At 42.7% G+C, this 26,677-nt stretch overlaps 1 long non-coding RNA gene across 1 annotated transcript in view; it reads left to right on the top strand.

Annotated features, from left to right (window-relative positions):
• LOC128795280 (uncharacterized) overlaps positions 1 to 26,677 on the top strand; it is a 70,789-nt gene that overhangs the window by 34,555 nt on the left and 9,557 nt on the right. Inside the window, exons 3-4 of the long non-coding RNA XR_008433466.1 lie at positions 15,487 to 15,594; positions 17,280 to 17,365. This is a non-coding gene — a long non-coding RNA (uncharacterized LOC128795280). The remainder of the gene's footprint in view (positions 1 to 15,486; positions 15,595 to 17,279; positions 17,366 to 26,677) is intronic.

Genomic DNA, 26,677 nt, shown 5'->3' with positions numbered 1-26,677 from the left:
CTGTCCCATTGGCTCTTGCAGCTCTGGAATCAGTGAGCAGCAGAAGGCAGCCAGCTCTGTTTTCAGGTTAGGGGAGGTAGACCCCCTTGCTGGGGTTATTTGTTGTATCAGCTGAATTTAATTCAATGCTTAAAATAGAGACAAGCCAGTTCTGAGGGATTTTAACCTGAAAATGCCCTGGGAGCAGTCACTCCCTGCACTCTGCTGCAGGAGGATGGGAATCCAGAAGCACCTGGACACCACACAGGTGCTCCAGGAGGACCTTCAGAAATCATCAGAAATTTGGGAGGGTCGTGGCTGCCTGGGCAGCCCTGAGAGGCTTTGGACCATTTGCTGAGGCCACCTGTGGCTATGGGTTTAGAGGATGTGTCACTCCTTCACTCTGGCATCCGTTCAAAGCCCTGATTCTGTGCATCAGTGTCTTTCAGATGAAGAAAGTGAAATCCTTTCTTGCCCCTGGTGTCTGAGTAAATTGATATCAAATTCTCTAATGAAAAGACAACTGTTGTCAGCAGAGGCAAGCAACAAGAAAATCTGGGACAGGAGGTAACTTCATGATGGATTCTACATCCTCAGGGACTTTCTAAGCTCTGAGGATTAATTTTCTATTACATCCACGTGTGGGGCTTCCCTTAAATACACTTCCACTAACAACTTAATACTTTTTTCAATTGCAGCACCATAAAATGCTACAACTTTTTTTTGACATTCTGCCACTTGGAGGCCAAAGCTTTCATCACTGTGACTGTTGTTACCACCTTTTACTTTTCTTAAATGAAGCATCTTTTTGCTGCCCCACTGAAGCCATGGTTTTGTGGAGAAAAAGGAAAAAAACAGGGAAAAACCCCCTCGGGAGCTGAACTTCTGCAGGGGTTTGCACTCCATGAGCTTGATCTGCAAGTCCTGATGGACTTGCAAATGCTTCACAAGTGTCTCTTCTCAATACTTTAGCTCAGTTGCCTCAGCTTGCTTTATCATTATTTTTTTTTTAGATTTCTTTATATATTCTTTATTTTACCATCTCTATTTCCTGTACAGCGACTCTAAGAATGCTTTCAGACAAAAAAGGGCATTTTTACTTGTCCACATGCTTGATTGTGTGAGATAAAGCCAGAGCACCAGAGATCCAGAATTTCCTGCAGTACATCAAAATTTCATAGTGCATCTAAAAATGAATTGCTCAGGGTATGAGCCAATGGTTTATCAAGAAGGATTTGGATAATTACAGGTTACAACCTATTTTAGGAGAGTGGTCAGCTCATTTAGTTTGGAGTTCTCCACCTGGAAGTGTAAGGAGTTGGAGGAGGAAAAATAGTGTGAGGTGTCTGAAAATGAGCTGAGTGCTAAGGGGAAGCTCCAGCGTTGGTGGGGCTGGGTTCCCCTTTGGAACACTGATGGATCAGTGCTGTGGGGTCACCTCTGGTAGAACAAGGCTTGAGAGGACTTCTTCACCTGGGAACTCACAGAACCCTTTTGATTTTGTTGGCACAGAGGAGAAAGGATGCCCTGATTTCACAGGACAGCTCAGAACTCTGTAATTTTAGGAATACTACCCCAGTTACCCCCAAGTAAATCAATATTTTTTTAATGTTTTTATGATTTTATAACCAACAATAGATCTCTTTAATGTAGATATATGATTTTACAGGAAAATATTACTGAATCAGGACAAGATGATTTGAAAAGTTGGAGGTGATTGTAGAAGGAGCTTGGGCAGCTATGGAGATTCCCATGGGAGAGCAGAAGGCTCCTTGTGCAGGGACCGGGAGCTCTGTCTGTCCCCCAGCCAGGATGGAATCATGGAATGGTTTGGGTTTGAAGGACCTTGAAATTCATCCAGTTCCACCCCTGCCATGGGCACCCTCCACTATCCCAGGGTGCTCCAAGCCCTGTCCAACCTGGCCTTGGACACTGCCAGGGATGGGGAGCCCACAACCCAAAGGCTGGGTCAATAGAAGTGTTGGAAAACAAGGCTGCTCAGCTGCTCTCCCACATTTTCTGTCTCCTTCAGTGAGGAAAAGAGGGAAAAGCCTTCCTGACACAATGTCCACAAGGGAGACGTCACCGAGTGTCAGCGCAGGGAACATGAACTGATCCCAGTTAATCTTCCCTGCTTCCTTCTGCACCTCCATTTTATAAACTGAAATTGGCAGGGAATTATGGCCACAAAACCTGATTTCTGCCTCAGTTCTGCTCCTCGGCACAGAACTACCTGACAATTAATATTTGTGTATACCTTTTGAAATCTGTGACCTTTGGGGAGTTGACAGAGCTATAATATTGGTCTTTGTGTGCTCGCCTGGCTTTTAAAGTCCCTGCCTGGTGGATGTAAGTTCAGTGGATACAGATCTGAAACTTGATTTCCTCAGTATAGCTGCATTAGCATTCAGCTGTGGGTATGTAAGATAATAGTATTAAAAGCAACCTTCCATCCTGTTGTCATGGATGCAGCACAGCCCAATCCTGGGAGCACTACACCACCAGTCTTTGTACAATCTCATTTTTATCTACAAATTTTGATTTAATTATACCAGAAATTCTGCAGCCATCTATAATATATGATTTTATTTTCCATTTCAAGCATAAAAATGTAAGAATTGAGCAGCCCGAGCTCTTTGTCCAGCGCTCTATTTTTTTTTTTTTTTTTTTGCATTCCAAGTATCTGTCAGTATTAGTTATGAGACTGTGTGAAATAAGTAGCCATGAAAGATGCCTGCTTTTATGACAGAATGAGTGGTTTCATGAATTTTAAAGGAGCACATTTGTATTTTCTGTTCTTGAACTACATGGGCTACTCGCAAATATGACAGAAGATAATTGTTTGAGGAATTATGATGCCTTTCAAGATTTTGCGGGATATTACTATTTTCATAATCTTTCATTTATCAGCTTCTGCGGCTTGATTTATTTATGGGTGTAATTTGGAAATTAAAGTACTCCCACTCTGGCAGCAAAGGTACATGTTTGCTTCGTGAGGCTGGTGCTCCCTCCCCTTGGCAAAGATAACGAATGTGCTAATTTTTGTGTCAGACACCGAAGGAAGGTGTCAGGGCTGGGGGCACTCAGGTGTGATCCCGGCCCACGTGAGCCACGAGGGGAGATCCGGAGCCTTGGGATGAGCGGGGATTTCAATCTCCAGCAGCACCCATGGCACCAGGCAGAGCGTGTGCTCAGTTTGTTAGGATTTAAATGAAGGCATTGTTAGCAGGGATTTGGTGTGAGCGAGTAGAGGCTTCAAGCCTTTAATTGACTTGGGAAATCTTTTTAGTTGTGATTAGAGGGACAGATACTCAGCTGGTGAGGACTGATGCTGCTCCATTGAATCAATTTTCATACCCTGTCTGGAGTCATTGGAGCAGGGCTCATTTATAACCCTGTACCTGGCCTGTTATTATATAAAAACATTCCAAGCCTGATATCTGAGTGGTACAGTAACCTTTTATCAGGGAGCTGCTTGGCTCAGTTTAAAAAAATTCATCAAAATCAGGGGTAAAATCCCGGGGCTAATAAATTCAGTGGCACGAGCTATTTCCATTTGGTTGGGAATTTAAGTGTGGAAGCCTATGGCTGTGTCCTATTCGCTTGAAAGCTCGGTGATGGATCTGCCATACTTTCATATTTAGCATAAGGTTGTCTTCTTGAAGACTAAAATGAAGCATCTCTATATCTATATGAAGCATCTCTATATCTGCATGAAGCATCTCCATATGAAGCATCTTTTAAAGACTAAATGAAGCATCTCCATAGTCTTTTCTGGTTTAGCCTTGAAGTATTTTTATTTTTTTCCCTTGGCAATATTATCTCACTTTCCATCCCGTGATAACTGCATAGAAGGATTTTATTTTATGGTTAAAAAAAAAATCTGGATATCTTTCTGTAATAAACTTGTCCCTAACATCTGAATATTATCACTAAAGATCCCCTCTCGAAATTCTGTGCATGCCCGTAATTAAACTGCTCTGAAAGGTGCAGTCAGGAGAACCAGGCACCAACATTATGGAGTGAAAATTAAAGAGGCAAAACATCAGAGTGTCTACTGTATGTGCCTGCTGTTAGACACTCAAGCATGGAGAACAGGATACACCTCTATGGATGGATGGCTTTCCTTATTAAAAAAACACAGTAGGGCTCACAGTAGGGGAACACACTAAAACAAGGCTTTGTAGTAATTTCCTTGAAAGAAATTTCCCAAGATAGCAACTTAAAAAAGCTTTTAATCTCACGACTGGCTCTATAGTGAGTTTTACTGGAGCTGGGATAAAAAAGGCCGTTAGATTGCAGCGATCTGGTAGAGTTGGTCTGAAGCCTCTTCCCTCCCAAGAAAAGGATTAGACTTTCCTTGCACCAGAACAAGGGTTGAATAGATTGATGTGATTCTGGCATATTTAAGAACCTTAAATACATATCTCTCAAGTCTGAAATGATGTGGGAAAACAGAAGTCCCCTTTCCTAGCTGGAATACTTGGCCAACCACTCTGCCATGCAACACCGAGCCGATGTGTTAGACCAAGGTTCCTTCTTCATGTCTAAATTTGAAACCACTGTCCCTCGTGATTTTGAGCTGATATTTTATTTTGGGTCTCTGAGCAGTGTCCTTTCCCACTTGGGAGGAACATCAAGTGTTTCTGATAAATTCCTGGAGAAGAATCCAACAGGACAGTGTCCTGCAGCATCTCATTGTGCTGCACTGGGTCAGTAACTCCCTTCCTGGGATTTGCCTGACCTGTTGTCTATTCTACATTATATTAAACACCAAAGTAAAAGAAAAAAACCCCAAAATCTGGCTAAATACCCATGCAAACCTGCTGGAAGGCTGGCCCGTGTGTTATAGTTACCTGATAACTCTGAAACTGCTGTGGCTGCAGCTTTGTGCTGCTCTTGGTGCCGGTGCACGTGTCCAGGGCCACACTCTGAAATCCTCTGACTTCTCCTCAACTTTCTCCTTCCCTGTTTTGGTGCTGTGGCTGTGGGGAGGTGGTCCCAGGGGTTTGGGAGAAGGGGCTGGAGGTGCAGCAGGAGCTGCCCACGCTCCCTCCAGGCAGCCCCAGAGTGCCCAGCACCGTGTGTGAGCATCGGCGGAGGAGAGGGAACATCTTGTACCTATCTTGTGTCAGCAAGCTGAGAACAGGCAAGGAACATGTCTGATAATGTGTTTCACATTGAAATAATTAAAGAGAATTGTTGCTGGAGGGAAATGTGCCTTTAAAAATTAACCCTGACATCTCTCCGACAATTTGGCGTATTACAAGAGATCCTTTTTTCCCCTCCTTTTTTTCTTCTCCCTTCTTTAGTTTTACTAAACTTGGTATGCATTTTTCAGCACTTTGGAAAAGGCAGAGCCTTTGAAAACTTCCCTGTATGAATAGTCTATACTTATAAGAGCAGCCCATCTATTTTCCACTGAACTACTCGTAGGACTGATGTTTAAAGGAATGGGGCTGAAGTAAATGACACGTTCTGCAATGCCCTGGAGCCTCTGCTAGTTATTATTGTTTGAATCTCTGTCTTGATTGCATATATTGCAGTCTTCTATCACACAGGGAGCCAGTTTTGAAATCTGAATGTTGTTCCTCAAATAACCATCGAGCAGCTAGCTTTATTATTTCTTCTTACGTTGAAAAAATATCCTTGGAAATTGAAAGTAGTCATTTCCATAAAGCACTCAAAGTTTAAAAATGTTCTTTTTGAAGGACTGGAGTATTTGAAAACAAATGTTAATGTCTATAAACACAGTATTACTTATTTTTTTTTAAATTCAAGCTGTGACAACACCAATTACATTCACATTTTTGTCATCTGTAGGAAGTTAAATATACAGCCAGGTATCAGTGATTGGGAAGTTTGGCTTCACTATATCATGGCTATAAAAGTTATTTACTGGGTGAAGAATTGCGCAACTTTTTATTGGGGTGAGTTTCTGTATTTTCTGTTCTCCATTCGATCATAATTTGTTAGTCCAGGGGTAGGAGATGCTGGGCTTCTCTCCCTTTGTTTATTTACTGATTGGAAGCTGCATTTCCAGCCTGGAAAAGGCACAGAAGGTGGCAGGACTGGTGAGGATGCTCAGGCTGCTTTTCCTCCCCGATGTGGCCGGAGCTGCCGTGGGAGTTTTCCAGGCTCTTTCCCTATGAATGACACCTGAGGGTGTCATTCCAGACCTGGTGCCTGGAATTCTGCAATTCCCTGGCCTGAGGAATGGCTGAGGTGCTGCTGAGGCATCCCTGCCTTTCAATTCTGCAACTAACAAAACAGGCGTGCAAATTGTCCTTCAGATGTTGCAGAATCTTTTTGTTTTCAATTTTTTTTTATTTCTTTATGTTTTTCTTCTTTTGAATAATGCGTGACCCGATGGGAGGCAAACACAGAGCACTGTACAGGAGCAGGAAAACACTTTTAATTTATATCTGCAGTTTCCAGGTTGCAGGGCAGACTCCTGGGTGACACTCTCTGTCCTGCAGCACCTCAGTCTGGGGTTTACACTGGCAGAATCACCTTGCAGGAGCCAAATCCTCCTGCATTTTCAGTCAAGGAGAAGAGATTCAGCCTCATGTTTCCTCTTCCTTTTAACTTTGAAAATTTGGTGATCTTGGGCACGATCCTCCAAGATGCTGAGTACCCCCATGAGCTTTTAACCAGCTGATGGTTTGTGATGCTTCCTATGACTGCGTGCTCCCTTGGTTAAATTTAAAACACAAAATACTTTAAAAACACTCCTTAAAAAGATTTTTTCTTGCCTTGGGAAGGATTTTTGCCCTTTTTATAAAACCAGCAGCTGAAGAAGTATCTGTTAGCTGCTGGGATGTGTTCTATAAGCCTGGCTGTACAAAATATTGCTGGGATGTACTTTTTGGCTATTAACGGCTCATTAAAAAAATTAAAGTCCTCACAATTTACAATATTTTCCATTGAAATAGCATGTTAACACATTTCTTTAATCAGTGTGTAACTGTCAGGGGAAAGAACAATTCATCTAGTATATGCATACATTAGGAAAAAAAATTATCAGATTTAATTTTATTTGTTTTATATTCAGGGCTTTTTTTGAAGGAATTCCTGCAGGGAAATGGTTAATCTATTTTTAACTAAAGCTTACTTTTGTAATCTATCCAGTGCTTAGAGTTCTGTCATTGATCTATGATTTATGTGATTTAAACCACCTCTTGGCTGTAACATTGGTTTCTATCCAAGATGCTGAGCTGAATACTAATTACGAGATCAAATTTATGCTGTTGGGCTAAGCAGCTGAAGGAGCTTTCCATGCAGGACTCCCTTAAACCACGCCACCGTTGAGCATTAGTGGAATATTTGGCGAGGGGGATGGGGAAAAAGCTGGAAAAGGGGGAAAAAAAATACAGCAAGAAAGCTGAAGTGTCCTTTGAAAGCTTTATTTTTAGTTCTCTTGAATGAGCGCGCAGTGCTGGATGCAGAAATTCAGCGTGTGAATATGCACATGGGGCTGTTTTTCCAGCAGAATCTCACTAATTCCCCCTAACGACTGGGAAACCCACTGAGAAAAGCCAAATGGCACCGGCGAGCAAACAAATAAATATGATTGAGGAGATTTTATTCCAAGATGTATTTTATGCCTTTATTTTGACAAGTATCACGTTGTCAGAATGATTTATGGTATTTCAGAGCATACCAGTAAATGCACTGTAGGATGGGTCCTTACAGGAAAAAAGTCTGGGTAACAATAGCTTTGCTTTACCTCTCCTTAAAGCATTTTTGCTGAGAAATCAGCCAAGAGCACCAATTTTATAGAAAACACCGGTTTCCTTCAGTAAGAAAGAGCACCAATTCTATTCTCCTGCATCACCTTTGCAAAGGAGGTTGGGATGGCAGCAATTTTCTTTGGGAGGAAAGGAGTCAAAACCTGCTCCAAGAGCTCAGAATCCAAACCCCAGTCTGAATAAAAAAGAAATTTCCTATTGGAATTTTATTGATTATAATGATTTTTGAGAGGAAACGTGTTCCAATGCACCATTTGACTTTCAGCTCTGTTGGTGTAATGTTGAGGTGTTTCGTTTTGATGATGTTGTAATATTTTAGCTGGTTCAGGCTTCTTGTAATTTTTTTTTTGTTTGTTTATTTATTTATAGTGTCATTTTCCCGTTTCCCAAAGCCTTGCCTTATATTTTGTTCCAAATGGGCAACTGGAACATTTTCAGCCTCCCACTGCACCTCATTAAAATGGAACATTTCCATAAAATGCTTTCCCAAATTCAACATGGCCGGAATCATTTTAGGAACCTTTTCAAAGATCTTTTAAGAAATATTTAGTCTTCTGCACTGAGGAAAATACTGGGATTTCTCACAGAATTCCAGGTTGTGACCATTTCTCCTGCCTTGTTAACTGGGGAGTGGCGTGTTCTGGTTGGGAAACGCGGCCTTGGCCAACGGATCGGCACGTAGGGGGTGTCCTCAGACACAGAGCAGGGGAAGGATTTGGATGCTCTGCTGTTTTCCCTGTGATATCCGTGTTGCCACTGGTGAGGATCATTGCCTGGAGCCCCATTTGGGGGCTGTGCGTCCCCTCCCCTGGCAGAGGTTCCAGCAGGTCTTCCCGTGCTGGCTGCAGGAGGCCCTTTAGTGGGGAATTACTTTCCTTTTATCCTTATTCTTGCTCGCTTTAAAAACAGAACCCAAAGCAAATTAAAAAAAAAAAAAAACAAAAAAAAAAACAGAAACAGAAATAAAGCAAACAGAAAACCTTGGAGAAGTTTCTTCCAAGGGTAATTTTAGACTAATGACCTCTGGTTGTGTATCTATTGCTCATGATCTTCCTCATTTATTATTTCTCCCATTTCTAATACTGGAGAAAATCGTATTTCAGTTAGATCCTTTTTGCTTTTCAAAATTATATTATTTATAGTCCACTTGATGTCATACTTGCTTTTAATGTGCATTGTTATAAGCAATTTGCAATGTGGAAATAATCCGCATTGTGCACATTTGGGGGAAAGCTTGTGAATATCCATATGCACACGTGGGACGTGCATGGGGACATCTTTATTAAGAGGTGCCGCAGTTCATGATCCCATTTGTGTATTTTGTTGTCCTGTGGTGCCATCCTTACCTGCCCTCTCTGTACCTACAGCAGATTCATCCCGAAATGCCGCCAGTCTTAAGAGAATGAATTTCCTCACAGGCTTCAGTCTGCAAGAGGGACATTATTAAAAATCCTGGATGAGCCCAGGGACACTGGAGGACCCCCACGTTGTGGCTGTGATTGCAGTCAGGTCACTTTGGCAGCTGACTGGAACCGCTGGATGTGAGACATTCCCTCACTGCTTCTGCAGGGAAATAATTTGCACCCTCGGTGATGTTGTTGATCTTGAATGATCTGAGGTAAAACAACAGAAATGAGGATGGGTCTGGAGTTAATTGCTGTCATGGTCTGAGGGACTTCAAAGGGATGATTTTACCAGAAGCCTCATTAAATGGGTTGGATGTTTTGCTGTGCTGAACAGGTGGCTGGAGTGCTCCGAAGGGAAGTGTTTGAAGATGGGAAGCACCTCTGGGATTCTCCGTGCCCATGGAGATGCCAGGGCAGGGAGGAGCTCCAGCAGAGACTCCCAAGGTGGGCAAGGGCTGGACATGTGCCAGGAGAAGCTTGTGGGGGCCACAGACCCCAGGCCACCCCGGTGGGGTCTCCATCCTGAGCAGGAGCTGTTTCTTTGGAGCCTTGGCTCGTGGGACTGATGCTGTGGAAGCCACACTGGGCTCGTGTGGCCTCGGGACCGTGGCTGTGCCCATGGCCAGGACTCTGGGTGCCATGGCAGCCTTCCTTCCCTGCACCAGGCCTTGTCCTGACCTACACCTGCCTCTTACACAGCTTTTACAGAGCAAAAACTCACTGAGGAGCAGAGAAATCCTCTATAAACCAGGATAAAGTAACATTCTAGAGGAAAGATATACAATATTCTGAATATAGATACATATATACACACACATATATATACACACACTAAATATTTATTCTGTTTTCCTTTTCATTCTCTGCAGCAGAACTGTTAAATTCACAATTATGGCTTTGGCAGTGAACTGAGGGGATTTCAACTGAAATTACAGAAACTAAAATTGTAGAGATGTAACACATCTCTGTGCTTACACCTGGGTATCTAAAATGTGGTTTATGTCTGCTACATAAGCAGATATTTTGTATATCTTCAGCTATATATATCAATAGTACACAATAAAGGGAATTTATTTCCTCAGTCATAGAACCATAATAGAATGGTTTGGGCTAAAAGGGACCTCAAAGATCATCCATGGGCAGGGACACCTTCCACTGCCCCAGGTTGCTCCAAGCCCTGTCCAACGTGGCCTTGGGCACTTCCAGGGATCCAGGGGCAGCCACAGCTTCTCTGAGCCAGGTAACCGTGCCATGGGAAATCCAGATTTTCTCTGCTTCCATAGGGATGCTCTCTAATCCCACAGATGCAAAATTGACAAGTAAAAGGTTTGAGCTCAACTCAGGCTGCTGAACACTCAAGATGAATATTCACACCACACAAATCAGTTTTTTGCCCTTGGGAATCCATTTTTCAGCAGCACCCAAAGCCTGCTTTTCCTTAAGTTTAAATCCCAGCAAACACAGAGCAGGGAAATCCAAACCACATCAGGCATTTGGGATGCCCTTCTTAAGGAAGTAGCAGCCCTGGAAGAGCTGGAGTAGCTTTAAAGCACTGCTGGGTTTTCATGGAAAATGATTACAAGTTCAGGGATAATTTATAAAAGAGCGTAGGAGCTCTGTAGTTTCTGCAAAGCAGTGGAAATTAATAAAACCCAAGGCTGGCTATTAGATAAACCCGAGCAGACAAAGTGTGTGTAACTACCCGTAGAGGGGCTGACGTGATGAATGATGATGGATCCAAAGCCATCTGAAGTTTTTTAGGAATAATAGCAGCATAAAGTCATTTCTATAGGGTACCTAAACGTGCCTGAAACAACAGTATATTGAAGGTTGCATATTATGCCAAGAATGACAAGTATTTATGATTGGAAGATGTCTGGGCTGGGATTATCAGTTTTTGTAAACCTTTTCTCACTTACTTAATTTTTGATTTAAAGATCTATCCAGAGATTTAAAAAAAAAAGGGCTGATTCCTAGAATTGTCCTGCAGAGAGAGTAAATACCCTCTCACCTCAGTGCCTGGTACTACACAGGTATTTTCCTTCTGGAGGAATGAATGTTTTCCTTGGGGAACCATGGGGAGAGGCACCTGAGTAGCAGGAAGGAGAGTGGGCAACGGCTCAGCTCAGTTAAATCCAGCTCTGCTCAACTAAACTCCTTCCTAGGACTGTGAAAGAAAAATCTTCCTGTGTGGTGCCAGTTGTGTCTAGTGAATTTTATATTAATACAATTGTAAGTGTTGTTGAGTTTGTTCTTTGGGGGGTCTTTAAAATGTTGTGGTTTTTTTGGTTTTTGTTTTTTTTTTTTTTTAATTATGATCGCAGCAGTTGTGGTTAAACGTGGCAGCTGAAGAAAAATAATGGGTGCAAGTGTAGAGAATGGACAGAAATGTGTGTAACCACCAGGGGCATGCAGCAGGGTTTTAGGAGTAAAATGCCCCTTCTGCAGAACTGCTGCCTTCCTGTTGTCTTTGTGCCTCTGAGTGTTGCTGTCCTGTTCAGATGAGCGAGAGGTTTTGATGACAGGTTTTTCTGAGAGTACAACAAACACAACCTGCCTTTGTCTCAGGTTTAGAAAGAGAGAAACTTTTGTGCCGTGCACAGATTGATTTCCAAAACCTGAGGCTCTCCAGCTTTCCCTAACCTTTGCTAACACACTGCAGCAATGTATTCTGTGAGCAAGTTGATTCTCTTAGGTCTGTAAGAGCCTTTGAGACAGAGCTAATTTTTTCAGCGTTGACTGTGGAGATTTGTGACTTCAGATGTGAATGTCCCTTTCTCAACCCTGCTGCCAGTGACCCACTGCACTGCAAGTGTCTCACATTATAAAGTGCTTATTCACAGAGGGCTCTGACCAAGGCTATCTGGAGGGTGGGAGATGCTTTCCTGGCAATGGGATGTGAACATCGTGGGGCAGATCTTCAGCTGGGATAAAAATCCTGCTCGGTCTCTGTGGCTCAAAGGACGTCTGTTAATTCATGTGGAAAATTCGTGACCCCAGAGAGATCACAAAGTTCAGTGTCCTTGAGCAAGTGCCACACTTTGCAGTCAAGATCAAAATGTCTTTCTCACTCGAATTCCCTTGAATTTTAATTTTTCTAAAAGTCCTTTAAATTATTTTCTACTGAAACCTACAGTGTTATCCAAGATAACTTTGAGGAATGCTCTGGGTGTTCTCCCTTTCTCTTTCACAAAGTTACTGAATTTCCACGCTGGTGGGAATATGGAGCCTTGAAAGCTCACCTGACTCCTCTGCTCATGGGCTGTGCTCATCCTGTGCAGAGGCTGAGCTCTGGCATGCCCATTATCACCAAAACAGCCACCCAGGACTTTATTTAGTTACCCTTGAAAGAACCTCAATCTTTGATTCCCAATTTAGTTACATCAAGTATTTGAGCAAAGTCTCTTAGCTGGAGGATTTTGGAGGGCAGATTTGGAGGATTTTGGGAGCTGGTTTGCCTGCCAGAAGTGTGCTCTGGGTACTTTTATGTTTTGGTGGTGAATTGAGAGGTGGGATTGCCTCGTGCTGGAGCAAATCCCCTGAGCAGAGGATTTGCAGACTCCTTGGCACTGGTGCAGGGCAGCCAAGCAGCCTTCAGGCAGTGCAGCTTTCCTCCTCTCCTTTGGAGAGCAGCAAGGCACTTGGAAAAACGAATCATCTCCTGGCACAAGATCTTTCCTCCCTTGCTGCAGGAGCTTTTGTCTTCTTGTTGGGGCATCAGACTGCTGATGTTGTGGTTGTTCACCTCTCAAGGCACAGGTCGTTTGCCTTGAATTCAAACCAACAAATCCACGAGGGTGAGGTGCTGTGGGTGGAGCATTAACCTGGGGACAGGGGGGACCATCAGCATCACTTCACACACCTGGTTTATGTAGGAGCTGGGGACAACAGCTTTTGCTGTTGCTCCAAAATGCCTGTTTTCAGCCAGGGAATGAGCCTTTTGTCCATCACTCAGATGTATCAGAGGATCTTTATCTTCCTTTTTAATCCCTGGTCCGTGCTGGAGGTGATGACAGGAGTGGAGTGCAGTCCCATGAGGCCCCCCCTCGTTGACACCTGGGTTGCTTCCCCCTTAATCCAGCCACCAGGAGAGAGTGCAGTGTTTCACAGCCCTGCCACGTTTGATGGAGTCTGTTATTTCTGTGTGATTCTTCATGTATTTCTTTAATGTGTTGCACAAATGCACACAAACATCTCAGAGGCCTCCCTCCCTTCCCATCAGCTCCTCATCATGGCTTCTGCTGGAAGTCAGGCAAAGTTATCTTTACTACTGTGAATTTTATCAACTTGAAATGTAGACAATTAAAAAGAAGTGGTTTCAGGCAGCAAAGTGGCCCTTGAATGCCTCAGTCAAGTGTTGCATTTATGCACTGAACTTTTAATTATTTTTTTTTACATTATTCTCTTGCACTTCTTGTTTTATGTCAGTCCATGGAGCAGATAAAATGAACTATTGGGAGGAAATGTGTTGCTGGTGTACAAAATGCTGTCAAGTGGACAGAGATTTAGTGTTTCTCTGCACATCCCTTCCAATCTTTTTGGTTAATAATGAGATGCTTTATTACATAAAGCAAGTCCAGACCTAAAAAATGGTGGAAAAGCTTAAGTTTGAAAATCTGAGTGCTCAAGGTGGGACAAAACTTTGCTTTTGAGAGGGGTCTGTCACCTTTCCTTTGACTTACAAAGGGTTTCTCAGAGGCCAGTGTTGGGAAGGTGCTGGGAGCATGGCTCTGTCCTGAGCAACATAAATCCATAAAATATAAACCCTGTAGTTATTTGAGAGCTGCTGTGTCATTAACAGATGGATTTGATGGTCTTAGAGGCCTTTTTCAACCTAATGGATTCTGTGATTTGCAGGACCCTTAGAGCCAACAGTTTCAGCACATAAATGCCCTGTTCCCAGAGGTGACCCCAGAGCAGGTGACCCCCATGGCAATGTTCTCCAGACCTTTCTCCTTTTCCCAGAAAGAAGCTTTTTCTCCAAGCTGATGCCAACCCTGCTGTCTCTGCCAGTTCACTTTGTGTGATGCATTTCCTAATTTGTGCTATTTTGACCTTCTCCAGCAGAAGGTGTGGTAGTCCTTCAGTGAAGGGCTGTGGAAGTGCCCTCAGGTGCTCCTCCCTCAACCAGTGAGTGCCCTGCATGAAAGGCTTCCTTTCCTGTTGTCTAAAAATCAGGATTGCTTTGCTCTGTGCTGCCACGTCCCCTGGCCAGCCAGCAGGCTCTTCTGGAGGCTTCTTGGATTCCATTAACATTTTGTTAATGAAATAGTGCTTTGTCAAAGAGTCTTGAAAACTTAAAAGGGTATTTAAGCTTCTTCCGTGAGTCAATACCATGTAATGTCAACATTACCACGGAGGGATAATTCAGAGATGTCACACAAAGCTTGTGTTATGCCATTTGCAGTCTGGCAAAACAGCTCAGCATTTATGTTGTTTAATCCATCTTCAGAAATCTTTTGTTCTGAAAAAGTTTGAGATCAATCTTGTCAGTATTTACTGACACAAAGCTGATATAAGTCACTGTGCTCCTATTGACTCCATCTGAGTTGTAACGATTTACCCCAGGCTCGAATTAAGCCCAAATTAGGCATATGAAAAACTCAATACCAAACTTTTAAGGAAGATGGAGCTGAATGGCTCAGATCTTGGAAATGGGAATGTGGATGGAAGTAGACTGGAAGAAACAGTTTGCAACGACCTGGGACAGTACAGACACCATTTGAAGAGACTTAAGGAAAAAGAACCCTTTCTAAAGCTTTGCATTGATGAAATCATGTACTTCCCTGGCTAGAAAAGAGGAAATACAGAACTGGAGTTCAGATCTGAGCACTGGCAGTGAGACTGGGGCCACAGGGACTGAATTCCACAACGCACATGCTGCAGTGTCCTGGGCTTGTCCCTGTCACAGCAATTCTGGTCAAGGTACACAAAACCTTTTTTCCATTTCTCCTCCCTTTCTTTTTTTAGCAATTCTGTAATCATACCCACCACAGAAGGAAGCTGTTTCATCCTCCTGGACACTGCAGTGATGCTGTTTGTTTTACCTTTGTACTTTTTAATCCTTTTCCATTAAAGCTCTGTGTAATTGATGTATTTGAATGTAATGAGCGGTGGCCTCAGCTTGCTTTGAAGAAAATAGACTGCCTTACTTCATCCTTGGCTGAATCCAAAATGCTTTCCCGTGATTATTTCTTGGCTGTGTTAAATCTATTTCCCTTTCAGACTCCACAGATAGATGGGGTCAACTCCACAATGTCTGAAGGGATGTGAAGTTCTTTAAAAATTATTCACATATTTTGGTGGCAAATGTTTAGTGCTTCATTCACATGCAGGATTTTTGTTTCCAGCCAGGCATTGTGGAAGCAGGCAGCATCCCAGACCTGTGGAGGAGCTCAGCAGGAGGAGAACAAGTGGAGGCAAATATTCCCAATGCCATGTTGCTGCTGGTGGCTCAGGTATGCTGAGGTAATTTGCAGTTTCTTTGGGAGTAAGGGAGACTTTCTGGCTTGATTGCACACAGCAGGAAGAAAAATAGTGTGAGGCTCTTCATTTGTACCTTTTTTGCTGTTTTACAACCTGGGAAACATTCAGGGCATAAATCAATTGCTCTTTCAGCAAAGAGCCATGGAGGTCTTGCAGCCTCCTTGCTCCAGGTGAGGTCAGTGCAAGAGCAATGGGAGTGAGGATAAAACATGGACAAAAGGGAACACGGTGCAAAAGCAGGCTAGAAAACCCTCTGAGAGCAGGTTTGAGCACAGTGTGTTCCTTACAGTGTGAAAGGGCCTCAAAATGCTCAGCTCTTCTGGAGAGATGCCTTGTCCAAACTGGGCCGTACCTGGGTATGCCCAGCACAAGAATAATTTGGCAGTTCAATTAAATTTTAGCCTTGTCTCACAGATCCCAGAATACTTGATCAGATGCTCGAAAGGAATAATGCATTTGCCAAGTAGAAAAATGTGAAAAAACCCCACAAATGTTACGTGAGAAGCAGAATCAGATATAAAGTTTATGATCCATCATGGCCTGCTGTTATAACCCAAACGTGGAGAGAGCACAGTGAACCTGAAACACCACAGTCAGCACTGCAGTAAAATGAAGCATGGCAATGGAGGGGATGTTGAAATTAAGGTTAAAATAAAAATAAAAGAAAACCAAACCAAACAGAGACTATTAATAAAAAAAGAAAAACTTGATGTGGGTAGTAATGCAAGTGTATCTGTGAAGTGCCATTCAGGCACAGGCTGCCCCAAAGTCTTTATAGCTTTTAATAAAAATACAGCGTGAAGAAGAGGAGGCTGAGAAAGCAGTGCAGAATGATGTGCATTTTAACATAGTATTAAAAAAAAAAAGGGGGGGGGAAAGTCCTTGGAGACAACGAAAACTGAAGAACTGTTACAGGTGGGAGAAACTGTGCCGAGGTGGAATTTGTGTCTGTGGTGTGGATGTTGGAAGAGGAGAGATGTGGCCACATCAGGTGTGTGATGGCAGTGGGAGCAGGGAGAGAGACCCTGCTAACTCAGGACAGCAGGGTTAAATCCCAGAGATGGCTCTGCCCTCTCCCAGCAGCAAATGGGAGATTCCCTTGCAGATGGAGAGCTGCTACATCTCATAAAATCAGGTGTTACAGTGATGTAATCGAAATTGTTTTTAAAAATACCAAGTGCCTGATACAAAGATTCTGCAGCTAATCCATAAAACCATTGTGCTTCTCTTTCTCTTAATACTTTTCTGATTTTTCTTACCCTTGTCAATGATATTAAACATCTCTACCTGAACCTGCATCTCCTCTTGTCTCAATTCTCCATGCATAAATTTCAGACAACAATATTTTCTTCTGTTCTTTTCTGTATTTCCTGTGCAAATGATAAATTCTGGGGCAGGCAGCTCTGACTCCCACTCTGTTGATTAGAGGATTGTTGCTTTGGTAATGTGCTTCTCTGAATTATTCTGAGTTTAGACAGTGCCCATCCAAGCAGAGCCCTTATGTTATCCAGAGGCTTCCAGCTCTGATCATGGTAACTTCTCAACCAAGCAAAATATTCCCTCTCTATTGCATTAAGTTGAGTAATTGAAAGAAATCAGTGGTTTTGCTACTCCATGCTGTATTGAACAAGTGTTTATTGTAGTTTCCTTGTTTCAGGCAGTCTGAACAGGGGCCTGTAGTGGTCCAGCTCGTTGGAAACTTTTGTGCAGAAACCAGGAGGATGCTACAACTGGAGCTAATCCGTGAGTAAGTTTTCTGGAGGCCATTATGTCTCCCAGAGTTTGGAGGCTTTCTCTAAAGGAGACATTGCTCTGTGTGTGAGGGAGAGAGAAAGAGCATCGCCTCGAGGGTTTCAGTTATCACACTGCCTAAATATCCCTTATTTTTAGTCAGAGTCTTCTGAATATGAGATCCCACTACAGGTAGGTGAAGTGACCTCTTTGGGTTTGAATCTGCTCCTCTCTGGCGGATGCAAAGCTGCAGCTTTGAACAGGAGCCCCCTCCTGCTCCGTGCAAAGCTCTTTGAATTGCCCCTGATAGGCTTCTGAGGCTCCCCGGTTGCGTGCGAGGCGCTTTGAAGATGAATGCCCAGAATGAGGGAAACATGAAACAAAACTTACTCCCTTATGTCAGAGTGAGCAGCAGATTCCTCAAAGATCTGCAGCACAATGGTGCTCTTTGGTGGGTGAGAGGAAACGGGCTGTGCTTCACCAGCTTGTCAGAGCAGAGCAGAATTGCAGAGCAGGGTTGTGCTTTGGGTGGTAGAGCAGCAAAAGGAAGGTTTTGGGGGGCTCCACAATATTCAAGTCTGGCAGAACTTGTTTCAAGTTGGCTTTGTTGGGTCTCGCTCGATGAAGGGAAATTTATTATTATTAATTTTGCTTCCTCCAGAAGTTTGCTGTGTGTTCTAGGTGATAGACGTGCCACATCATCTTGAGGGGGAATGTTTTTCTTTGTCTCCATGAAAATCCTCACCCCAGCTCCTTACACTCCCTGTATCCACCATAATCTTTTGGTACATTTTGGAGGTGACCACCCACAGTCCTAGGACCTGAAGGGACCTTGGGGGAATGGCACAGCTGGAGGAAGATTTTTGTTATTTGTCTTATTCCGAATATTTCTGTGACAATTGACATGAAAATAACCATTAGTGTCTTTTTCAAACCTGATGGATCAGTTCTCCTGGCCCTAGTATGTGATCCAAAAATTTTCATTAGCATCAGATGGATGAACCCATTTCTTTGAGGGGTTAATGGGCTTGTAATGCAAAAAAATTGAACTGATATCTCAGGAGAGACTGGGTGTGGGAACAGAAGGGAAGGGAACAGGAAACAGATTAAAAACCACCAAGAGAGATTTGTTAATAGTGGTTGGAGATATTCTTCTCACCTGTCCTGGGTGACTGTTCAAATGCAGACGTGTGAACTCCTCTAAAGCAAATGAGGAACAGCAGAACCCTTCGGGCCATAATTCTTTTCCATATGTGATAGATCCCTCTTCCTTCCAATCAATTAATTGCATCCTAAAAACATCTATTTCTCACCATTGACTTTAAAGGGATTTTAGATGAGTGGCTCAGATATAGCTGTCTACAGAGTAAGTGATTAAAGTTGGGTTAGATGAGCTGGCAGACTACACGGGATTTTTTTCTTCCTTCATGCCAACCCTAAATCAAAAGGCATCTCATCAGAGTATTATAAAATACAGCCTTCAGAGGGAGAGTCTTCTACTTCCATATTCTGGCATCTGAAGGGAGGAGGGAGACTCCCATCAATTTAGAGAGAGGTAAAGATTTCATCTCCCTCTAGAAATCATGGCCATAATGGGAAATTCAGACATTTATGAGATTTGCTTAGCCAAGGCAGAGCTGAGCATGTGGATGTTTCTGTTTGTAGCGTTGCAGCAAAAGCGGAATAAGAGACTATTTTTAGGGGTTATTTTCACTCTTTTTCCTCCCTCTTTGATTAAGTTAATAGCCCAGCTTGTACCTGGGGAGGGGCAGACATAGTCTGTGTGACCTCACAAAATAAAACCCCTTATAAACCCTCTCCCTGTGGCTGCAAAATGGGGGTAAACTGGGAAATAGGGTTGACTGCAGGCATTTAGTAATGGGGAAACTCCCAAAGAAGCATTTAACAATTCACCAGAGAGGAATTCTCACAAAAACCTCTTGCAAGTTGTGCCTGGTTTATGTTTCAATTTTAAAACCAGGTAAGGTTGTAAGAGAGATGAGCAAGTTACTGGCAATTGGTGAATATTTCCCTTGGATCTCAAAAGCTGGCAAACCTTGAATATTCTATAAATACCTTTTACAAACCATAAATATCCGTATATTTTAAGGCAATGTGAATTCCAAGGACAAGAGAAAGCAGAGCAAGAACTGACTTCGTTTTAAATCAGAAAGGGACATGCATTTGTTTCCTCTTAATGTTAATTCCTCAACATAATGGGTAAAGTATCAAATTATTATTTAAACCCACAAATAAAGTGCAGGCCCCTTTTCCCATCTCTAAGTAATGTTCTCCTGCCAAAGGATAGGCATGGCTGTATTTTTTCCTAATGGAATCTGCATAGCTCTGCCCTGGTAGTCCACTGCTGAATATTGATGGTGCAATAATTGGCTCTTTATTGGTATATTGTGTTTTCTTGGAGATTTTTCGACTTCCTGTGGTAAATCCTTTTCGAATTTTACTCCTTTTGTGGTTTGGTGTTTACAAAAGTTGACAATTCTGATGGCACAGCAGGATTGTGAATAAGACTCAGGATTTTGATTTGTTGTATGTCATGTATTGGTAACTGGTATCTCTCCTTTTATCTTTTTAGTAGAAGTATCTCAGTTGTTGCTGTCTATATTTAGCAGGAGAACTCAATCTCTCTCCTCTATCTGTTTTCTCCTATTTGTCCCTGGCTTGAAGGGTTGGTGGCACTCAGTGGTGGATAAATGCAAGGAAATCTAATAATGCCTTTCTAATATACCCATTTATCTGCTATCATATTTTATTTTAACTCTTCATGCAACTGTGCAATCATTGCTCCATTGCTGTAATTGGATTTCAAAGTATATTTGTGCTATTTAATTACATCTATAGCTTCTCTATAAGTGCATTCAGAGTAATTAGTAATCTTCTACTTTTTAGTGGAATTATATTTTATATCAACTGCGCTCATTTTTCTCTTCAAATTCTTCAACACATTTGCACCAGTTTTGCTTTTTACACTGGAATTTCTGGCATAAATAATCATTAAGGTTTTTTTTTTTTCCCTCCCCACTGTGAATGTGAAGAGAGTCTAATCCAGCTTTCAGTGGAGTCAATGGTAATCTTTTCATTTCCTTCAGTGAAAACTGGATCAAGTTAATAGATTGCAAATTGCATTCAAGGCAAAGTCACATCTTATAAATATAGAAATAGTTGTGTAGCAACTACTGGGGTATTGATGAAAGGTGCAAAATTGATTGTTTCCATTTTTTCTTACGGGGTTTTTTATAGATTCTCTTATCCAACTTTATTAATTTTTTAGCCCATAAGTTATAGCATTGCAATAACATTTAAAAGATTCATTTTAACCTGATTTTCATGACAAATTAAAAACCTTTCCACTTCAAGATTTTTGTGGGTAGTTCTAGAACTTTGCTTTCCAGACCCCAAGTTTATCTGTTCATCTCCATTAGGATGTTGATAATGGGCATTTTTAAGTTTTAAAAATATTTTGTCTTAATTTTTGATTGCAAACCAAATATTTGCCAATTTTTTTTTTTTTTTTTTGCCACTCTCTGTGTCACTTCAGAGCTGTGTCAGTTTATGGACAGATTTAGTCCTCTTGCTGCTGAATATGAAAACCTGCAAGCACTTCCCTCTAAAACTGTAATTCCAGCAAATTACATTCCCAAGTAGGCAGAAATTTATGATGTTCACTTTTTCCAACATGTCAATTTTGCCAATGTGGGGTGGTAACTATATGTACCAAATAAGATCTTTATTTTTAAAAAACCCCAATTATTGCAACTGGCTCGTTAAGGAGTTATTTTTCTCTTCTGCACTGCTCCCACTCTGTTGATTAGAGGTTTGTTGCTTTGGTAATGTGCTTCTCCTCCAGGCTGTTAATGATTACAGACACCTCTCTAACCTGTAATTTTGGGGGAAGGTTATTGACAAGGTGAGATGACAACAATTGTAATTGTTTCCATGGCTTAGAAATGTCTTTCATCTTTGCTGACCACATGTCAGGGCTCTGGATTTAGAGTGAAAGTGGAGCTGATGCCAGGATTAGAGACACTTTCTTGTGCTATTTATTCCCAAATCGTGCCAGTTCATGAGGTTAGAAAGAGCACTGTGAAAGATGATAAATTGTTATTTAATTCTTAATGAAACATCAATGCAAATGGTGCCTATTCCATCCCCTGCAGAAGGTGACTTTGGTAGATTGAAGATGGAGCCCCTTGGATCTCCAAGGAGAGATGCTCATCCTGGTTTGATTTTAGAGCCTCAGGAACCTTTGTGAGCTGGAGCATCTTCAGCTTCAGAAGGCAGGATAAAAATGATTTGTCCATCCAGCCTTTTGATTGAAAAGAGAGACATTGAACCATTTGTATTGGAGATTTTGTTATGTTTCCAGCATAGGGAAATTGTTTATGAGCCTTAAATGGAAGAAAAGCCCTTAACTATGATAGTAGTTATAGCTACATAATAGTTATATAGTTACTATATAACAGAAATTAATAGTAATTTCATTACTAATCATTTGAATGGAGCAGCATGAGCACCCATGCACCTGAAATTCAAACCTTGAATTTTGCAGGTATTTGCCTGCTGTGAGAGGTGCCTCACCACTAATGGCAGCCACATTCCCACATCACAGGGCACTCCTCATCAGAGGCTGGATTTTTCCACTGGATGCCTTTGAGCACTTTGCACTGAAATTTTGTCAAGGAATGACTGGTGTTTTGCCACTTTAAAACCATGGAAACATCACAATGTTCTTTTAGAAATGACTCTGGGAATTAATTGCAAATGACTTATTAATGAAACAAATATTCAGCTGTCACTGGAACCAAACTCCACGATAAGCTTAATGATTATTTTTTGAGAAAACACTTTTGTGTTTGTTTGATCTGCCTCATGTTAACAGCAGTAGGAAAGGAGGGAAGCATTTGGTGTCGGAGTGGAAACTTGAAACTGGCAAAAGGGAGAGGAAAAACATCAGCCAATGACTGGGAAATAGGTGAGAAGCCCAAAGAAAGAGCAGATCCCTAACAATTATGTTAGAAAGCTGCTCCCCCAGTATTACTGGGTAATAAGGGTTGGATCTGGGGACAAACTGGGGAATCCTGAAGGGAAGGTTTTCACAGCAACATTAATTTCATCACATTCCGTGTCTGGAAAATGAACATGAAAGGAATTTCCTCGTATGGGGTGGGTAAATGTTTGCAAACCGCAGAGAGACTCTCAAATGAATGTGAGATATCAGCTGTAGCTCTGCAAATGACAATAAAAAGAAATGTTGCTAAGTAGGGAATGTGCATTCCTCACGGCTGTGGCACCGCTCCGGGGTGCACCACCAAACGTCCCTGCCCAGAACTGTGTGCTGGGCCCACGGACCTCCCCCGGTGCCCATGGGCCACCCAAGGGAGATTCTCCCACAGGCAGCTGCCTGAAGCCATGCATTTTTCCAAGAGCTCTCCTTTGCAAGGGCCAGCTATAAATAGGTAATAAAGCTTTTCCACGGCTGCTGTTTACAAGAGCAGGAACACGGGGCGGGACACGAGCGCGGCGGATCCGCCCGCCTCGGGAACACATCTCAGGTGTCCTTCTGCTGGTGCTGCTAAATTATTTACCACTCAGCAAGCGTGTGCCTGCGTGAGATATTGAAAGGAGGGAATCTGAGGTGAAACCCCATCCGTTTACCCGGAGCTGACACTGGAATATTCATTATCACATTAAATCCAACCACAGTGAAAATGGAGGCTTCCGTTGATTATGTGCTTGCATAAAAGGCTTCTTTGGTGGCAGGCCCATGTGCCAGAGATCTGAATATAAAATCAAGTAAGTGGAAACCATTTTTTTTATGGTAAATTTGCCTTCTTGGAAGTTATGAGACTTGGCAGGTTTAAATTATGTTTTAAACCTGCGGTGGATTATGTGATTTTTCTAACTGGCCGCAAGCAATACGAGATGAGCACACACCACCCCAATCCCAGCCACGGGCCTGAGCCAGGATTTCCAATGGAAATAAAAAAGAAATGCAGATTTTATATGCAGGGAATGGTGCATATTTATCTCAGTGCAGTGTTGGTTTGGCAGGGTTGGTGGGGAGGCCGCCTCTTCCCAAGTTCTGGGTCTGCACTCACCTGCCTTTCCCTGTTCCTCTTCATCTCAAGTTTGAACTAGAGCACAGCTCAGAGAAGGGATTGAAAGAGCCCATTGGATTTGCAGTTGTGGAAAAGTACAGGAGAATACATAGGATTGGCCAAAAAAATGCATGAGGTTTTTTTCCCCTTCCCTTCCCTTCCCTTCCCTTCCCTTCCCTTCCCTTCCCTTCCCTTCCCTTCCCTTCCCTTCCCTTCCCTTCCCTTCCCTTCCCTTCCCTTCCCTTCCCTTCCCTTCCCTTCCCTTCCCTTCCCTTCCCTTCCCTTCCCTTCCCTTCCCTTCCCTTCCCTTCCCTTCCCTTCCCTTCCCTTCCCTTCCCTTCCCTTCCCTTCCCTTCCCTTCCCTTCCCTTCCCTTCCCTTCCCTTCCCTTCCCTTCCCTTCCCTTCCCTTCCCTTCCCTTCCCTTCCCTTCCCTTCCCTTCCCTTCCCTTCCCTTCCATTAAAAGCTCAATTAAATCTTCTCTGTGAGGCAGAAGAAAACTTGGAGGTGCTGAGATGAAGCAGCTCCAGGTGATGAAAGGCCACCCCTGGAGCAGGTTGTGCCCCTGGGAAGCAGGAGGGCTGGAGGCTCTGGGTCACTTAGGGCTGTAAAAGAGCTCCCAGGAAAACTGGCACAGCGAGGGCTGGGTTTGGAGGTCGTGGGCACGTACAGGGATGTGAGAACAAAACCTATTTCTGTTGGTGCTGAGAACAAGGATTCGCCCACAATTAGTAATTTAATGAAAGGTGTCACTGATTGCATCAGCACAAATAATTTTAAAATAGATTTTAAAAAGAAAATCAGTGTTCTCCATCCCATAATACTTTCTAATTTGGCAAACAACAGGTAAGAAACAGGATGATCAGAAACCAGATTTGCCTGGTCAAAGATGGAGATGGATAAATCTTGATTGAAGTGAAGCCATCTCCAAGAAATCGTGGGCTTTTTTTCTGGGAATGCCAGAGATACTTTGTGGCACATTCTTCCCTTTCTGCCTCCTGTTTTCATCTGTCATTGGAAATGTATTTTGTGAGAGAGGATAAAACAAATATCCAGTAGATACAAAAGCACCAAGAACCTTCGGCTTTGGCTAATCCCTGTAGACAGCACAGAGAGAAACAAAATGTTCTGTAGCTATAACTGAGAGACCAAAAAAAAAAAAAACTGTGTTTAATAAACATTTAAAGGAAGAATTACATGTGCCACAAATCCCCTTTTATATTGCACTTAAAATCTCCTTACCTGCCCTTTAGTTTTCATGGTTTTCCTTATCTTCAGTGTCACTTAATCATATTTCAACAGGATTTGCTTCCTTGCTGCCCATCTGCTCTTCCTTTCTAGTGCAGCATTAATGCCACAACACCGTCCCAGTAGCTCCCTTCTATGCCACTTTGATGTCAGACACCCAGGGATTCAGGATTTTTTCATTTGGGTTCAGATAGAAAAGAAAAATACCTGGTTTAGAGGAGTGACAGATCCTGATTTCAAATGGAAATGTCCAGAGGAGGGTGGGGGATGAAGGGGCAGTGAACAAAACTTGGCCTCCTGTGGATGTGGAATGTGGGGATCCAGTGGTGGCGTGTCCTGCTGCTGGCCATGGGGAGCTTCTCCTGGCCCTGGGGAGATGCAGGCACTGCTCTGCTTCGAGTCTGTGCTAAAGAAGGATCATCCTCTGAGGATATTCACAAAATTAATTAATGAGTGCAGAGGGCAAGGCTGGATTCACCCACCTGGACTGTGTGGGCTGCCCAGCTGGATCTGTGTTTGCTGAGTTAGAGACATCCTTTGGAGAGTCTTCATGTGGTTTATTAACCCTAAAAGCATTGAATGAATAATATCTGTATTTATACCTTTCTTATTTTCAGAGTTAAGGAAGACTTTGTGTATTGTGTCTCAACAGTTTAGGAGCAGAATGGTGTGGGAAGGGCTCCTGGAAAGTGGAGAATGTTTTTCTTTTAGTGTTGACAGGAGCTCTCCCAAAAAAAGTTATGTGCTGCTTTTTGCACTAAAAAATGTGAAAAAAAAAATTTATAGAAATCCATTCTAATTCCTCATGTAATTGTAAATTAGTCCTTAGGTCATTGATGGGAACAGCTCTGTGATACAGCTGGGGATATAATTCTCTCTCACACCACTACCTTTGCTGGACATTAAGCTTTTATGATAATCCATAAAGCCCCCTTTTTTAAAGCTATCTGATGCCTGCAGTGATCAATACTTGAACCTTTATTCTTGAAACATTTTTAAATTAAATATAAATTTGGGGGTTTTTCCTTATAAGAAAGTTGATCCAAATTCTGAGGCGTTGGTGCCAGCAGAAGCCACTCTTGATATTTCCAATTAATATTTGCCTCAGCTCTCAGGAGGCAGAGCAGGGCTTGGTTGGCTGCAGGATGTCTCTGAGTGGGGATCATGGTGCTCAGTCATGCTCGATGCAGTAAAGACAAAATGCACCAGGAACTGGGTGTGCTAAAGCAGTGCCAGAGGCTCTGCCCTTCCCCTCCTGGAACACGGCTCTGGGCTTGCTCCTTGCTCAGTCTGGGGTTGCCTGAGCTGGTTTTGGTGGGAACAAACTGAAATGAGCTGAGGCCACTTCAGTCCCGCCAAGGAAAGGTGCCCAGGAGGTGACAGGGGACAGAGGGACACCTCTGACAGACCTTAAAGACAAGTTTAGAAAGAAAAGATGGCTTGGAGGAAGATGAAAGTGCTTTTCTTCAGGACACAGAGGTGACAGTGAGAGGGAAGAAGGCAGAAGCAGGTGAGGAAGCTGAAGCAGAGGTTGCAGCTGAGGCTGAAACGCTGAATAATGAGAGGAAGGGGTTTGTTCCACTTTGGTTTGGTCCATGAATATGTGGTGAAGACAAGCACAGGTTGACTATCTGGGGGAGGAGGTTTGAAGAGGAAACATGGGGCAGATGTCTGAGGCAGAGGAGAAACCACCACAAGGCTGGTCATGGGACTGACACAAATGAAAGGGTTAAAAAAGGAGGGGTGTCTTTAGCAGTGGAAACAGAAATTGGCAAGAAAATGGAAAATTAAAACCACTCTGAGCCACATGGAAAGCATTGTTTATTGTTATTATTAATTATTGTTATTATCATTATTACTATTATTGTATTAACTAAAGGCTGACTTGAATCTTACAAACAGCTTCTGTCAGAAAAGGAGAGAACAAGTTTTAAATGTTGACTTTTAATTCTACCCTGTTT

This window comes from Vidua chalybeata, chromosome 14, assembly GCF_026979565.1.
Source record: "Vidua chalybeata isolate OUT-0048 chromosome 14, bVidCha1 merged haplotype, whole genome shotgun sequence".
Classification (NCBI taxonomy): Eukaryota; Metazoa; Chordata; class Aves; order Passeriformes; family Viduidae; genus Vidua; species Vidua chalybeata.
This window is presented reverse-complemented; position numbering and strand designations above follow the sequence as displayed.